Below are 16,520 nucleotides of genomic sequence, written 5' to 3' on the forward strand. Positions count from 1 at the left end.
GACTCAGTGTAGGCTTAGAGCTGCAGCCGGCCCTGATGGCGTGCCGTCAATCAAGAAATGAGCTGAAATCAATAATTGACATATAATTGTTTAAAGGGGCAGTTATCACCCAAATCTAAAATGCATATTTTCTCTCATATCTGTAGTGATATTTATCAAACTTAATTGTTTTTGTGTGAGTTGCAGGGTGTTGGAGATCTCGACCATAGAGATGTCTGCCTTTTCTTGAATATAATGGAACTAGATGGCACTCGGCTTGTGGTGCTTGAAGTGCCAACTAGATGGCACTCGGCTTGTGGTGCTTGAAGTGCCAAAAAATATATTTGAAAAACTCAACAGCAGTGTCTCTTTCAAGAAATCATGACCTGGTTACTCAAGATAATCCACAGACCTTGTTGTGAGCAGTTTAATGTAGGAACTACACCTGTCAACCATATCGCTGGTGCCAAAAGCACAAGCCTCTTGTCCATGAATAGATGCACACTCCTTCTGTGCCGTGATACAGTTGGTGGGTATAGTTCGGTCCTTCCTGAAACTGCTCTTAACAAGGTCTGTGGATCATCTTGAGACACTGGATCATGATTTCTGGAAAGAGACAGTGCTGTTGACTTTTTCAAATTAAATTTTTTTGGCACTTTAAGCACCATAAGCTAAGTGCCATCTAGTCCCATCATACTTGAGAGAAGGCAGACATCTCTCTGTCTCCAGCACTTGGTGACTCACAGTAAAACAATCTAGACTGATAAATAGCACTTCAAGTAAGAGGAAAAACATGTATTTTTGACTTTGGGGTGATCTGTCCCTTTAAGTCGTTCAGTTCACTGGTTGTGGCTTCTAAAATGAGATTAATTGCTGGTTTTTGTTTGTCTGCTGTGACACTATATGGAAAAGGGTTTTGTCCAATAATGGTTGGACAAAACAAGATATTTAAACGTGTCACCTTAATCAGTGATGACAGTTATTCTTTGTTGCAGCCCTGATTTTCATTGTGTGTCCAAAAATAGAAGACACACTCTCACTTGCTGCTGTTTTGATGACGGTGACGGTTTGTTGGTCGGTTGGTTCTTCCATCTTTCTCACAAAGGTTAAGTCAACACATTTTCACTTCCCAGTCATCAAATACAGACATTTGGTCAGTGACCGTACACGTCAAAATATGACACTCTAGCTACCTTTCTGGTGTCAGTTTTGGACGCTCAGGGATAGCAGTTAATGGGAAATGACCAAAAGAACGAAATTGCGGATACAGGCGGCCGAAATGAGTTTCCTCAGAAGGGTGGCTGGGGCTCAGCCTTAAAGATAGGAGCTCGGATGTCTGAAGGGAGCTCGGAGTAGAGCCGCTGCTTCTTCGCGTCGAAAGGGATCAGTTGAGGTGCTTTGGGCATCTGATCAGGACGCCTCCTGGGTGCCTCTCGTTGGAGGTGTTCCGGGCACCTCCCACTGGTAGGAGGCCCAGGGGAAAGCCTTGGGTTCCACCAGGAGGAGCTGGAAAGCATTGCTGGGGAGACAGGGCTCGACNCCGCTGCTGGGCAGGGTGGAAATAAAGCCCTTTTCACACAGAGCGCGCAAAGTGCAGACCTCCGCCGACGAACCCATTCATTGTGTATGTGCTACTGCGGCGCAAGAGCGCACTGCTCTGCCGCCGGGCTGAGTGGCGCGTGCCACCAGCCTGCGCTCGAATTGAATTTTTTTTAATTTCCCCACAACACGCTGTGACAACACCTCGGCGCCGCGCGTCCAATAGCAGAGAAGAGCCTGAAGTAGACCCGAAAGCGGTCACCATGGAGCTGTAGCTCCTGAACGAGCTTGTACTCCCCCAAATCCTGTCCTCTGCGCTCTACCCTGCGGTGGGCGCCGCGAAAGCTCTGTGTGAAAGAGGCTTAAGCTTAAGTCCTGCAGAGTTTCAGAGGACCTGGAGAATGTTTTAGGATAGTAATAACATTATATAAGATAATAATATTACAACGATAATATATATAAGATAATAACATTAAAGACAAAATTAAATTGCAATACTTTTTCAAAACTTGATGATTTTACCTTTCTGTACATTTTGTATAAAAATTCATTAAATAATTTTGCTTGTAAATGTCTATTTGAATCACGTTAATTACGGAAAACACATTATTTGATCAATTTACATTGTGCCCCTAAAGTTCTTCATGCGCTCCTTACTGTTTTCAACTTAGGAGCAAATGTGCTCCTTGGGAAAAAAGTTAGCGTCAAGCCCTGGGAGAGGGATGTCCGGAATGCTTTGCTCAGCCTGCTGCCCCCGTGAGAAAAGAGATAGATGGATGGACATGCATTTTTGTCATTTCAAAATAAATTTCCTGGTTGTTCAATGCATACAGTCTCTTCTCAAAATAAACTTAGAACATAGGTAAAAAAAAAACATTTTTAGCTTTATTTCCTTAGGCTTAGACAACAAATGCACGTGGTTTGGTTTAGAAAAAACATCATGGTTTGGCTTGAAATAAGGACTTTTGTTAATAACATAATGTAACATTATACAGGAAATTAACACAAAAGTCCAGACTTTCTTTGATCCATGCCCCTCGTACTGTGGCAGTTGCTCAGCGCATCAAAAAATGCCACTGCCCACTGTGTCTCATACCACTAAAAAAGGGCGCCTTATCACATTGCAATCTGATGCCAAGAGCCACTCACTAAGCGTCTGTATTATAAGTCGGGAGTGAGTCTGGGTTGTAAAAGTCCACATGATCTGTGGTGGAATGAAACGTAGTAGCAGGAAATAAGTAAAACGTGAACACCCTTGCATACTAATACCTCCACCCTTGACCTCAATACAGATGGCTCTTCACTACTCCTCGCTCGTCCTTTTATAAAACACATCGTCATACATACAAACCGTCACACACACTCCCCTCCTCTCCTTCACCTCTACCTCACTGTTGATGCTGTAATTCTCAGTTGCATCCACCCGCCAGATGTGGCCAGCATCTGTCCCGCCGCTGTCTCCATACCCCCGTGCCCTCCAGGGCTGGGTAGCTGCTCATGCTGAATGGAGAGTTGGACAGGAGCAGCTGGGTCGGCGGCAGAGATGTCTCCCCGCCTACCTCTCTCTCAGGCCAGTCTCTCCATAAAGCTGCCACGCTGCTTGGTGAACTAGTTAAAAGTACGGCTGCTGTAAATAGAAGGAGCTCTTGGATATAAATCAGAGTGTGGTGATGCAAGTTGTTGCTGGCTCTGAATCTGATGAACATGACTTGGAGCTCTCCCACAGCATGGCACAAAGAGTGAGTAGGACCGGGCTTTATTTTTTCTTGGTTTTCCGAGCTTTTATTAAAATTAATCCCGCAGTAATTTATTGTGCACTCCAAACATTGATGCTATTTTTAGTTTGACAGGCTAGAAGCAATGCGTAAAATATATTGTGTTTATTAAGCCTATGTTAAAATGGAAGGTAATAAATGAAAATAATGAATCCTCTATTATACTTTACAAAATGTTTTCCACTCTCACTAATTAAGTTTTTAAAGATGCATGACATTGAATTTCCATAATATTGTACCAACGTCAAAATCTCATTCAGTTTCTTATTTATTATTAATGGCAAGTGTGTACAAAAGGGAGTCAGGAGGCACAATAACAACCTGATGGGAAAAGAAGGCTCTGGAAAAACCGAAACGTGATAACTTAAGGTTTTAAAATAGGTTTTTTAAAAAGTAGTTTTCTTGTTCGTACCTGTTTTCTTTGTTAAATTGATCAACAAGTGTTGACAAGTGTCGTTCAAGGCTCATATTAATGTCGTCTGGTATCTGCGCTGCGTCTTTATCTGACAGGACAGCCAGCCTCGTCCCTCTATCTTCCTCTGGGTTTTTATCACTTCCTCGGTTTTTTTATCTGGTCTGAATGTCAACAGTAGGTCAGAGACAGAAAGCCGCTTTTCAAGGCATCTTATCTCATCGCAAACACACAACAGGACATGTCACTGCACCGTATTTACGTATGTATGCATGTGTGTGAATGTGCCGTTCTCTGATTCTTTGTAAAATGAGTCAGAATGGCACAAAGGTAATGTACATATCAATTTAAAGGCCTTTGTGAGTAATTGCTATGTGTCACGGACATCTGCTGATTATTTTCAATTAATAGTTTCATCTTCAAAATGTCAGATAATGATAAAAATACCTATCATAATTTCCGGAAACCTAAATAAAAAAATTCTCATCAGCCCTATGTCACGGCCTTCATCAGTGGATGAAGTTACTCAGATGTCAAGCAGATGGTTTAGTTGTTGCCATGTGATGTGAGTATGGAGCTTCAGTCATGTGAAAACAAGTGGTCGTATGGTATGTAGGGGAAGATCGTAACCCCTGTGTCTGTTCAAGAATGTCCTTGGCAGTTGATGTGAATGTCCTCTTCCATCTTTGTCCACTGACGTCAGGACGATGGCTTTGAATCTTTCTCAGCTGGGGCTTGGTTCTGGTCTGGTGCTCACAGAAAGTTCATGCTGTCTGTGTCCAGTGTTCATTTAGTCTCTTGTCTGGGCTCCTTGTTGCCTCACAGATGTGGTGTTCCTTACCATAAAGTGCTTGTTCTGTCTGATCAAAACTCTACAACCTTAGATTTTCAATTTCCAATTACATAAAAAAGAAGAAAGAGTCAAGTTAAGTCAAGTTAATTTAAAAAGCACATTTCATACGACAGGCATTACGTCAATGTGCTTCAAAATACAATGGGGAAAAAAACTGGCAAAGATCAAACTTGGGAAAAAAAACAAGATCAGAACATAAAGGAAGGTAGTATTACATATACAGTATGAAACATATAAGAAACACAAGATAACAAAATGAAAATGTAATGAGATTAGAATACTTTCTCCTCCTTCTGCTTATTATTAAAAAGGGAATAATAATCAAAGTTTTACTCATTAACCACAGAGAGGTTTATACTATGCAGGATTTCCTTAAAATACAATGTACAGACTCATACCAAAGTAATCCCTCTCGATCAGAACTTATGACCCATTGGAAGTGTATGACAATGTATTTATCTGCAGAGACTCTGCCCTCTGCCTGTATTTACTTATTATTTTTCGTGTTAGTGATGTTTATGGGTGTGTACCTCCACAGCGCTCAGGTGCGGTCTGGGCCTTATAAAAAGGGAGTGACCAGGCGACAGACTGTAGTCAGCAGGCATCTAAGATATGCCAAAAAAACACAAATACAGTGAGATGAAGTGCCAAACATGAGTGACTCTGGGATTGGCTTTTACTTTCACTTTCGCTGGTGAGCATGTGTAGGATTTAGGGAGACAAATTGGCAGAAATAGTATATATAAACTAGGAATAAAGGGTATATAGGGTTAAAGGCAGTTTATTGTAGTTTGAGGATGGTGGCTGAAGGCAATGATGGCTGAGATGGGCTGGGAATGGCGAAGCAGAGCAGGCTGAGGGGCTAAAGACAGAGCAGTTCAAATCCGGAGGCAGAAGATGAGAACAAGGCTGGACGTGGCTGAGTATTGTTGAAGCTGGTGTGGTGAACCTCACCACAAAACTTAGAAGTTGGCGTTGACGTCTGTACCGCAGGGGAGACTGAACAATCTGGCAGAGTCTGGACTTCTGAGTCCGGCTTTTATACTTGATTGTTGATGAGGTTCAGGTGTGAAGGTTCAGCAAACTCGGGAGGAGGAGAAAATAAGAATCGCTGTGTTTTTGTCACCTTAAATGAGCCTTTTGTACCCACATAACAAACAGGTCCTCCTCCACAGAGTCCACCATATTGTTTCACACCAGCCCCAACACCAACACCAGCTCTAGATAGCATGAATTGTGTTTTCGTGTTGGCCATCGTAGTTCTCCTACACACTTGGCACACAGGAGAAGTTTCAGTTATGCAACCTCACTGCTAGATGCCACTAAATTCTACACACTAGTCCTTTTGCCATGCACTGTAAACCTAACTAAAGAGTGACAAAAAAGACGCCTTTAGTCTGCTTTTAAAAGAAAACAGTTTTGTAGCAGACCTTGTGGCAGAAAATTCCAGAGAGTAGTATTGTTATGACCGAAGGCACCATCAGCTGATTTAGAATTTGTTGTCGGTTTAGTGAGTAGACATCCACCCGATAATCTATCTGTGTGTATTCAGTGAGCATCTCAAACATATAGGAAGGAACTAAACCATTTATAGGTTTTCATAAATTAGAAATATTTTTCCAATCAGTTGTTTGCCTTTGGTTTGAGCTGATACTCTGGCTGCAGCGTTCTCAACAAGCTGGAGTTTATTTAACTTTGTCAGTGCAGCAAAAAGTGCATTACAGTAATTCTGTCTACTGGAAATCATGAACCAGCTCTTCAGTATCTGATTGTGACAAGAAGCATCAAGCTTCAGATACACGTCTTAGATGATAAAATGCAGCCTCGGAGATATTAGATTTGCACTTCTGGAAGTTGAGATCAGCATCTGAAATCAAAGGCAAAGACTTGGCATGCTCACAAGGTTTAACTGACAGTCAACAAAACGTGAATCTGGTACCTCAAAGGCTTGGGACCTACGAAAAGAATCTCAGAACAGAGAAAAAGAAAACAGCTTTTATGGAGTAAAAATGTTCATATAAATGTCTTGAAGAGTATCGAAATCGTTTAAGCACAGAGTCGCCTATTGTGTTTTAGAGCTCTTGTTATGATCTGAATTTAGCAATGCAATAAATACACACATGCAGCACATCATCTTGGTCCCTGCAGGTCACAGCTAACTCACAAAACTGTGTCTTTGTGTCAACATAACAACATTATCATGTTTTTCCTGCCCCACAGTCTCATGACAGAGGCAGTTAAACTCTTAACAGAAGTTGACATGGCTGATCTTGTGATAATAAGATACAAAACAGCGCTTCATCGGGTTGAATGAGCCGAAGACAATCGTGCTTTTCTTCTTTTTTAGCCCCGCCTTACTGTTGTAAAGGTTACAGTAGCTGTGGTCATGCATCCCAAACCTGGCAGCAACAGACCGGGAAGGTCATACTCTTAAAATCCCTGCCTGGGCTGTGTGACTGCCTCGTAGTTATGCCAGCAGCCCAGTCTCTGTCTCCATTGCTCTCTCTCACACACGCACACACACACACTTTTCTGTCTCTGTCTCTCTGAGGAGAAGCTGGCAGTGAAACAAAAAGCTCATTCAGCCTCTAAAATACAGAGTAGGTCTGAGGTGGAAAAAGAGCATCACAGTCGGTGAATGTTCGGCAGAGTTGATGACTAAGCAGAAGTCAACAGACACAGAGCAGCTTATTGGCTCAAACATGGCCGCCCAACAGCCTCATACACACAGCTGATCCTTTTAAAACCCTCTAATGTTCTCCAGTGACTTCGGAGAGTCTGTGGAACTCCTTCAAGGAAATATGCATCGTGTTGTACATCAGTGGTGTCAAATGCTAAAGTGTGACTCACCTTACTGCGAGTTGCTATGCAACCAGAGGAAACTCCCACGAACTGCTGCTGGCAGTGCCATGCATAAAAGTATGACACGGCTTAATAATTTATTCTGCACTCACAAACACTGTAAATAATAATGAAAAGCATACAAAATGCCTCAGGTGCAGCGGTTCGATTCAGCTTGGTCTTATTATAATCTCTGCGTGCAGTTAGTTTGCAGCAAAATTCATTCACAAACAACAAAAACACACTGCATGCTCGTACTGTAGCAGTCACTGAAAACACATAATGATAAACATGCTACGCTGAAGCAGTCATAACTGAATGAATAACAGAGCCCCTCGAGCACGGCTGTTAAGTGGTTTGATAGCAGCTGGAATAAATGAGAACAGCTGTAATCAGCAGAAACTGGAGCCGGAGGAGAAATGAAAAATGGTGGGACGGTTATCTCCATCATTTCAGCGTGCTACAGACTCGCTCAAAGTGGAAAAACTGCCTCATTTTGTGTCTGTCACAGAAATATGCGGAAGACTGTTGTAATCTTTCCAGACATTAACGATTGCTCGATGACAAACGATGAGGTTTATTTAGTTGCTATGAAATTATTACAGTCGCTGATGTGCCAATTGTCTCATTATTGTTCCAGCAGATAATTTTAAATAGCTTTTTCTAATTAACTTTGATCTTGATCCTCAGTTTGTGATCCGTTGCGTACATGGAAGTGATGGCTGGCCTCACTGAGTCCTCCTGCAGGAAGACATAATACTGTATGCTCCAGTGGCTGCAGGATTATCAGCCGCTCTGCTTTTAATACTTAATTGTTTCTCTTCTCGTGGGAAAAGTTTGTATGACAGGCATCATTTAGACCTGTGCAGAGTTTGCAATCCAATACTGCAGCTCTGGAGCGAGTCAGAGCTGAAACGATTTGTAGATTTAAGAATTAGTCAATCGACAGAAATATATATGCTGCAACCATTTTAATTATTGATTAATTGTTTAAGTCGTTTTTCAAATGTCCCTGTGTTCCAGCTTCTCACTTGTGATGGATTGCTGCTATTCTTTCTGTTTGATAATAAACTCAATATCTTTGTAGTTTTGGACTCAGTCAGAGAAATCAAGCACATTGAAAGCATCTTTAAAGAGGAGTGGATTGTGATATAGTAAGTATCTTTTCTTTAGTGTATAATCACCTGAAAATAAGAACCATGTTGCCCTGCCATGTTTCTACAGTAACCCAAAACGGACAAACCAAACACTGGCTCTGCACAGGGCCATTTATGTTTTCATGTTTCTGCATCAGCCACTGTAATTAGCGGCTACTTCACAATGAGTAGCATCACAAAAACACTGATTTAAAAACAAACAAACAAAAAATTAACATGAAACTAATTTACTCAGTATTTTTACCGGTTTAAATGAGCAGGTCCATTTGTTTTGGAGAGGAGGAGACCTCTGTGGATAATTCTGCTCCCAGTAAAAGCCCCCTGAGCACCAGGGGCCGTATTAACAAACATTCTGAGAACACTCTCAGTGAGCTCCTGACTAAGCCTAAAAATGTTTAGTAAGGAGTCCTAGCTTAGGAGTTATTTAGGAAAGTTCTCAGGGCAACTGTGAGCAAGGAAGGGACAGAAACTTGTGTGTCTGTGAAACATCTGAAACAGATGTGATTGGTTATCACAGACACACCTCTTTGTGAGCCTGCAAGGTGTGGACACCCAGTGGAAATGAAATGAACTGCAGACCCAAGTCATCACTGTTGCATGTTTCCAGTTTTCCAAATATCTTAGTGTTTTGATCATTTAATTTCTGGCATTATAGCGTTAAGTGAGAAATATGTGTGTATCCCCAATGACAATAACCACACATATCATCCCCACAGGATCTAATCTGTGGCATTTCATTTACTCACTCTCATCCAGTGTTTCGAGAATAATTCTCCGACCTCTTTGTGTTTCCACTGTTTTCTCCTCTGCGTAAGAAACTCTTAAGCCTCTTAAAAGGCTAAAACGTTAAAGGTTTTTCACCTTAAGAGCTCTTGTAAGGTCTAGGATGCTTTGTGAATAACTTTTATCTTTACAAGAACCTAGTCTTAACTTTAAGAAGAAACATCACAATTCTAAGAATTTTCTCAGTATTTTTTCTCGGGGAGCAACTCTTAGCACTAGGAGGCTTTGTGAATACGGCTCCTGGATCTGAAGTTATTAGAGACAAAAGGACACACATTAGCAGATGCTGGGCAAGTATCCCATCTGCAACGAGCCAAACAGCATCGGAGAAGCGCTAATTTGTAGTGGAAACTGCTTTATTCAGTGTTTTTACAAGTTTTAATCACCTGGTCTGTGTGTTTTGGAGAGCAGGGCACCTCAGCAGATAATTCGGCTCCCAGTGAAAACCTCCTAAACAATCAACACCAAAGGGTTTCTAACAGGGGGCAAGTTTCAGCTTTTTGCAATCTACAATCCTCACCACTAGATGCCACTAAATCCCCCAAAATCGTCCACACTGCTCCTTTAACAGGACCAATGCACATTAAAGAACATGGCTGTAAATGTGCCACAGTTTGACAAGCGGCTATTTTTCATCTGTAGTCCCTGGGCAGATGTTACGTCGCCCGAGAAAAAGAAAAGAAAGAAGATTAAAATTACAAAGTCATTGAGATCATTTAGAAATGTGCAGAGCAACAAAAGAAAAGAAAGCAGCTGGACCAAACCAGACTAATTAAGTCAGAATATAATTGGCAAAGTAATAGACAATATAAATAATTGCTAGTTGCAGCCCAACAACAAATACTTCCTTTGTGAAGCTAATAGCGTTCCTTTGTGTTTGAAAGGTTATTATTATGGTAATTTTTGTAGATGTACGTTTTGGAATTGTTGTCTCAAATTGTGTTGTATTACAATTTCTATTGTGCCACCTCATGTGTGGTAAAAAAAAACAAGGGAGGGACTAAATGTTGCAGTGTTGCAGTTGTTTGTATTGGATTGTGCAGGTGTTCATGATCTCTGTATTGAAGAGGGAGGAGAGCAGTACACAGAAAACTCCTGTCAGGTTTTCATATCATATTCATCACACACACACACACACACACACACACACACACACACACACACACACACACACACACACACACACACACACAGAGTTGCTGCAGTAGGCCTCAACCCTGAGGCGTGATTTATTCCTACAACCAGCTATGATAAAGCAAGTGCGCCCTGTGCAGCAGAAGAAAGCCGAAGGCTCTATGAAGCTCCACAGAACATGGAGGAGTCTGGCTATTTGCTGTCACCGTGTCTCAAAACACAAGCTCGAGCAGCAATCTAGAATGCAAAGTGAAGCTGTCAGGGCAGGGAGAGAGAACTCGCCTCATTAACGGCAGTGTCTGAAGGAGAGGAGCGTGCAGTATTAGCAAGGCAAGACTTCTGAAGGCTCTCTAATGAAAAGGAATCAGTGTGAGAACGTGATCTGCAGCACAGCTAAGAATGTGGAGGGTTTGCACTTAGTTTGACACCTCACATAGAGATAAATGTAATCAAGGGTCTTTGTTTTAATACAGATGTTGAAGTTCAGTGTGTTTTAAAATATGTCAGAGCACAAGACAGTGGAGTAGTATTTGTTCGAACCCTGCAGGAACAGATGCTGTGTAAACCAGTAAATTGTTTGGATTACAGAAAAACACTGCAGCGCTGACGCCAAACACAAAATGCATGCACAGAATGGTTGTACATCATTTTTTATGTTGAAGATGTTTATTAAAGGAATACTTCATCCATTTTCAACCAGCCTTGTGTATAATGATGAGGGTAGTATGTGTAAATGAACTGTAGTAAACTCACTTCTATCTTACCAGCACCCAGATCTCATTTGCATCATTCAGCAGATTTTTGCTGGCTCTAGGGCTGCTGCTTGAACAACAGATCGTATTTCCTCTTTTTGTTTGCCCGTGGCTTCCACTGACAAGAGTATAGAAGCGGATTGAGAAAGAGATCCAGCTCTCTCTCAAACTCAGATTAAACTCAACTCAAATGGTAAAACTCGACAGTGCTGATCAAGTGTATACCAAGGCTCTGTTGCTCTATTGCCTATTTCTTGCCTAATATGTTTTCAGAAACATATTCTAGTCGGTCAGGACCACTTTAGCCAAAGAATACTTTATTTCCATTTGCAGTATTATATTTGGTGGTATGGCGCTGTTCTGGGGCCTCTCTGCTTTTCCTCGGGCCTACCCAGCAAGCCTCTTCCACGCGCCTACATGGAAAGCCTAAAGCTGAGAGAGCACACCTCCCTGCCCTTCCATGCACCTGCATGGAAAGCCTAAAGCTGAGAGAGCAAATCTCTCTGCCCTTCCATGCACCTACATGGGAAGCCTAAGGCAGAGAGAGCACACCTTTCTGCCCTTCCACTCGCAAATGAGGAAAGCCTGAGGCAGAGAGAGCAAATCTCTCTGCCCTTCCATGTGCCCATATGGAAAACCTGAGGCAGGGAGAGCAGCAGCAAAGACCCCCCGGGAACAGAACAGAGCAGCATCAGTGAAAACAGAAATGACATTGATAAGTCAGACACAACATAAAAAGGAGGAGCTGGGGTGGAGGTGGGTTGCAGAGCAGCTTGCAGAGGAAGCAGCAACAGTAGGCAGACCAGAGCAGTTAAAACAGGGCGCCCTGAATGACATTTGGTTGCATAGAGGGAATCATGTTATCTATCAGCTGACTCCCTTCCATCAATCAGCTGCTCCATCAGTTGATTGAGCTGTTTGTTTTAAGGTTTCCGCCTCTTGAGCAAAAGCGAAAGCCCGCTGCCCTTTTCCTCTGTTCGTCTCTGGTCATGTACCACCAATTTCAGCACCAAATATTTGCACCTTTCTACTGCATTGACAGCCCAGTTTTATGAAAAGACCATCTTCCCAGCAGTGAAATACTTCATTAACTTGAAATATGCTGTAATTCTATATAATTAGTACTTGACATGTACTTTCTTCATTGTTATACTCACAAAGCTCAGTTGATGTCTGCAGTTGGATATTTTAAGACTTTATTGTACAGACAGAATTATGCTCTGTGCAAACCAAAGGTACGCATATAGACACTGCATTCGGTTTTCCGGCAGTTATATGAAGTGGTGTTTAACAATAAAAGGCTTCTGCATGGTATTAGATAACCCAAATTGAATGATCCAGTGAATGTTAGCCCTCAGACAGAGCAGGATTTATGAGCGGAGGGCTGTTCATGTCTGTCATTAGATGGAAGAAACTGACGTGTGTGTCCTTGAGGCTGGATGAAAGGCTTTGAACATGAAGGAAACAGGAAACAGGAAGGATGGTGTAACGAGTCTTTCAGTGGACACGTCTGTCTTCTTTCTCATTTAGTTAAGACTGACATGAAAGGTTGAACTAACCAGTGCTTGTTACGCTGTTCGCAGATGGACTGTAAGATGCTTGGAGGATGTACTGGGGTTCAGTGTCAGTATGTGTGTGGTTCCTCAGTGGAAAGTTGATATTAAGACAATGCTGTCATGATTTTTTTCTCTGTCTTTCGAGCTGTCAGGCTGTCATAGACCAGAGTGCCGCTGGTGTGTATAGATTGAAATGCTTGTATGATTTGCAGAAGTCTACACTCGAGCTGATACATTTAGCTGATGCATCTATCAGTTGATGGTGAGAAAATTAATTATATAAATTGATGAATGATTTAAGACATTTTTCAAACAAAATGCCAAACATGACCTGCATCCAATCAGGGTTGGGTAACATATCGATTATATTCAATGTATTACGTCTCGTTCCACGTGGGTTTTATAAAATGACGTTACGTTTTTTTTGTAAGCCACCACCTTAAGACTCACTTTTCCGTTTCAGCTCATCATCTCTCCCTCTCACAGACACAAAAAGAGAAAAGACAATATGTCATGATATGTCACACGCACCCCACCGCCTATCCTGACCACTCTCTCCAGGCCAGTCGTATACAGTATAAGCAGGCATTTTGTGACCATGGAGCACCGGTGGGATTTGCAAACATTATTAATATATGACCTGGAGAGCAGTTAGTTTGTTTTCCTCTCACAGTGAATAAATCCTCATGTTTAACAGCGCCCCTGTAACGGTTTAACTTTCTACTGCTACTGTAACAGCGGACTGTTGACCAGACGCTTCAAGTTTACCGCAAAAACATCAACACGTCCAACCCGAGGCGAGCCAGGTGCTTCAGAATAAAAGCATTTTATTTTACCAGTACTTTATTTAACCTTATTATAACAGTACTTTATTAAACTTTAATGTAGCTGTTCATAATTTAACCCGATTATAACAATACTCAACTGAACTTTATTATATCAGCACTGTATTTATTTTTTATTAAAACAGTTCCTAATTTAACCTTATTATAACAATGTTTTATTCAGCTTTATTATAGCAGTACTTTAACTTTATGATAACAGCACTTAAACTTTATGATATCAGTATAACAATACTTAATTTTACTTGAATGTGACTGTGCTTTATTTAACTTTATTATAACAGTAATTTGTCATTTTATTATAACAGTACTGAATTTAACCTTTTTATAACAATACTTAATTTAGTTTTAATATGACAGTACTGTATTTAACTTTATTATAACAGTAATTTATGTCACTGTATTATAACAGTACTTAATTTAACCTTATTAGAACAATACATAATTTAACTTTCTTATAGCAGTACTGCTAGTGATAACAACACTTTAACTTTATTATCACAGTACTTTACTTATTTTCATTATACTTGTACTCAATTTAACCTTATTACAATAGTACTTTATTTAACTTTATTATAACAGTACATTTATTAACTTGCTTAGGTGGTGCAGGGGTTAGCATTGTCACCTCACAGAAAGAGGGTTCCTGGGTTGGGGGAGTCCTTCTGTGCGGAGTTTGCATGTTGTCCCTGTGTCAGCGTGGGTTTTCTCCAGGTACTCCAGCTTCCTCCCACAGTCCAAAGACATGCAGGTTAATTGGTGACTCTAAAATTGCCCGTAGGTGTGAATGTGAGTGTGAATGGTTGTCTGTCTCTATGTGTTAGTCCTGTGATAGTCTGGCGGTGTGTCCAGGGTGTACCCTGCCTCTCACCCAATGTCAGCTGAGATATCCTAAATGTGCAGCCCTACTCTGCACATTTCCATATGCAATATATCTGTTATTTTTACCCAGTTTTGTTCCAGCTGCACCTCTGTTTTTCAGATGACAATTGCATCGACAAGTATCGTCACTGTTATCATTGCAAGTAAGCATTCGAGGACAGATTCATTCTCTGTTTCAGAGTCTGACAGCTGAATATCAGGTGGCCTTTTCCTCCATAATGAATCCATTTCTATCATGCGTGATGAAATGCTCCACATCATCACCTTGCCGTTGTGTCTCTGGGTGACTCAGTCATGTGTGATTTGTAACGGGAATCTAGATTTTGCGAGGACTGCTCCAGCCACAATAAAATATTTACTCTCCCCCTGATTGATCGGGGCTCAGAACTGGATTAGTGGTTTCTTGGGAAACCAGTCGTGTATTTTTTTTTCCCCCTGAGAGGCTTTTAAAACAGTGCATTTTCTCTTTCATCATCCCTTTTCTCTCACCCTTTCATCCTCGTCCATTCCACATCTCCTTCTCGTGTAGCCATACTCTCCACACATCTCCTCGCGCTGCCTTTCTCTTTGTGTGTTTGTGTGTAATGCATACAAATGTGTGACATTATGACATGATAACACAATGTAGCCCACTGAATCTGTCTCACCCCCCAAAAAAACCTCACCATTCGATCCAAGTGTCAAAACAGAACGACACACGAGCAGCTGTCCTTTGTTGGAGCGGAGAAAGCTCGTATTCATGCTACAGCCACGTCTTCCTCATGCGGGCCTTTCAGTCAATCATCTCCGCTCTTTAATATTAATGAGGCATAATTTTGAATTAATGGCCAGAGATGATGACAACTGTGAAAGGAGGCTGACCAGTGATTATAATTAACATTTAAACAGAATCCTTCAGAAGATCATGCCTTATTAATCATGCCTGTTACAGCTGGATGTCTCTGCTATACCAGACTATATTTGTTATGGCTTTTAAGTGGCAGGGAAATGAAACATTGTTGGCCTAGCTATTCATTATTTCCCTGAGCATATGCAGTAGCAAAAGGACATTTGAGGTCTTCAAAGCCTATTTTCATTCGTTTGATAAAAAACTGTAGCTTGGAGTTTTGTTAGCAGGCTCTCAAGGCCTAAATTTAACAAGACTGGAGCTTTTTCTATTTCCAAGAGCTTAAAGGGACAAGGAGGCATCAGAGTTTGAATGAATATGAGGCAAACAAGCCGCTTACTCTGGTCTCGGGGGAGGAAAAGCAGCAGAGAGCAAAACCAGTGTTTGTTGTCTGGGCGCTGAGGGGGAACGTGCGGTAAAACTAAAATGTAGCACTATGACCTTATACTTTCTAATCAGTGGTATTGATTTTATCTCAACCGCTGTGCGTTAGTGTTCCTGTTAGGATTTAGTGAGGCACATTGTTTGCAGCGGAGCTTAGCTGTTGTATATAATGTTTAATTCAATACGGACAGATCAATCGGAAGTGTGTAACAGTATGAAGGTAGGAGATAGGACAGGATCCCCCAGAGTATAAACGCGTGGTGGAGTAAAGCCAGCAGGTAGATGATTGAAACTTCTGCACATCCCAGAGGTACAGTGATGATGGGTTGTGCAGCATTTGATTACTGTATGTACTGTACATAACAGATATGCAGTTTCTAGCCGGTAAAATATGAAACTATGGCCTGTAAAGTTTGAAGAAAATCAACTCACTATGACATATTTGGTCTTGATCTCATGAGTTTTCTTTGCACAATTAAATTTATTTGACCCATTAATCATAATACAAGGAGGCATGTGGTAAGATCAGTGGTGCAATTAGCCTTTCGCTAAGCCCCACCCCTTTGTGATGGTCCGACAAGCTGTTAGAGTAAGCATGGAGCCCACACTGTAGCTAACTGCACTCCCTGGAGAAATGTTATCATATTTTAGGAATAATGAAACAGTGATTCCAGAGAGAAGCAGACAGAGGGGTCTACAGTCTGTGTTTGAAGGATATATCCAGGATGTCAAACTGACTCAGCAG

At 41.4% G+C, this 16,520-nt stretch overlaps 1 protein-coding gene across 3 annotated transcripts in view; it reads left to right on the top strand.

The window, feature by feature from the left end:
- fbxo41 (F-box protein 41) overlaps nucleotides 1-16,520 on the top strand; it is an 81,333-nt gene that overhangs the window by 23,139 nt on the left and 41,674 nt on the right. The gene's annotated exons all lie outside the window — the stretch shown is intronic.

This window comes from Epinephelus moara, chromosome 5 (assembly GCF_006386435.1).
Source record: "Epinephelus moara isolate mb chromosome 5, YSFRI_EMoa_1.0, whole genome shotgun sequence".
In the NCBI taxonomy this organism is placed as follows: domain Eukaryota; kingdom Metazoa; phylum Chordata; class Actinopteri; order Perciformes; family Serranidae; genus Epinephelus; species Epinephelus moara.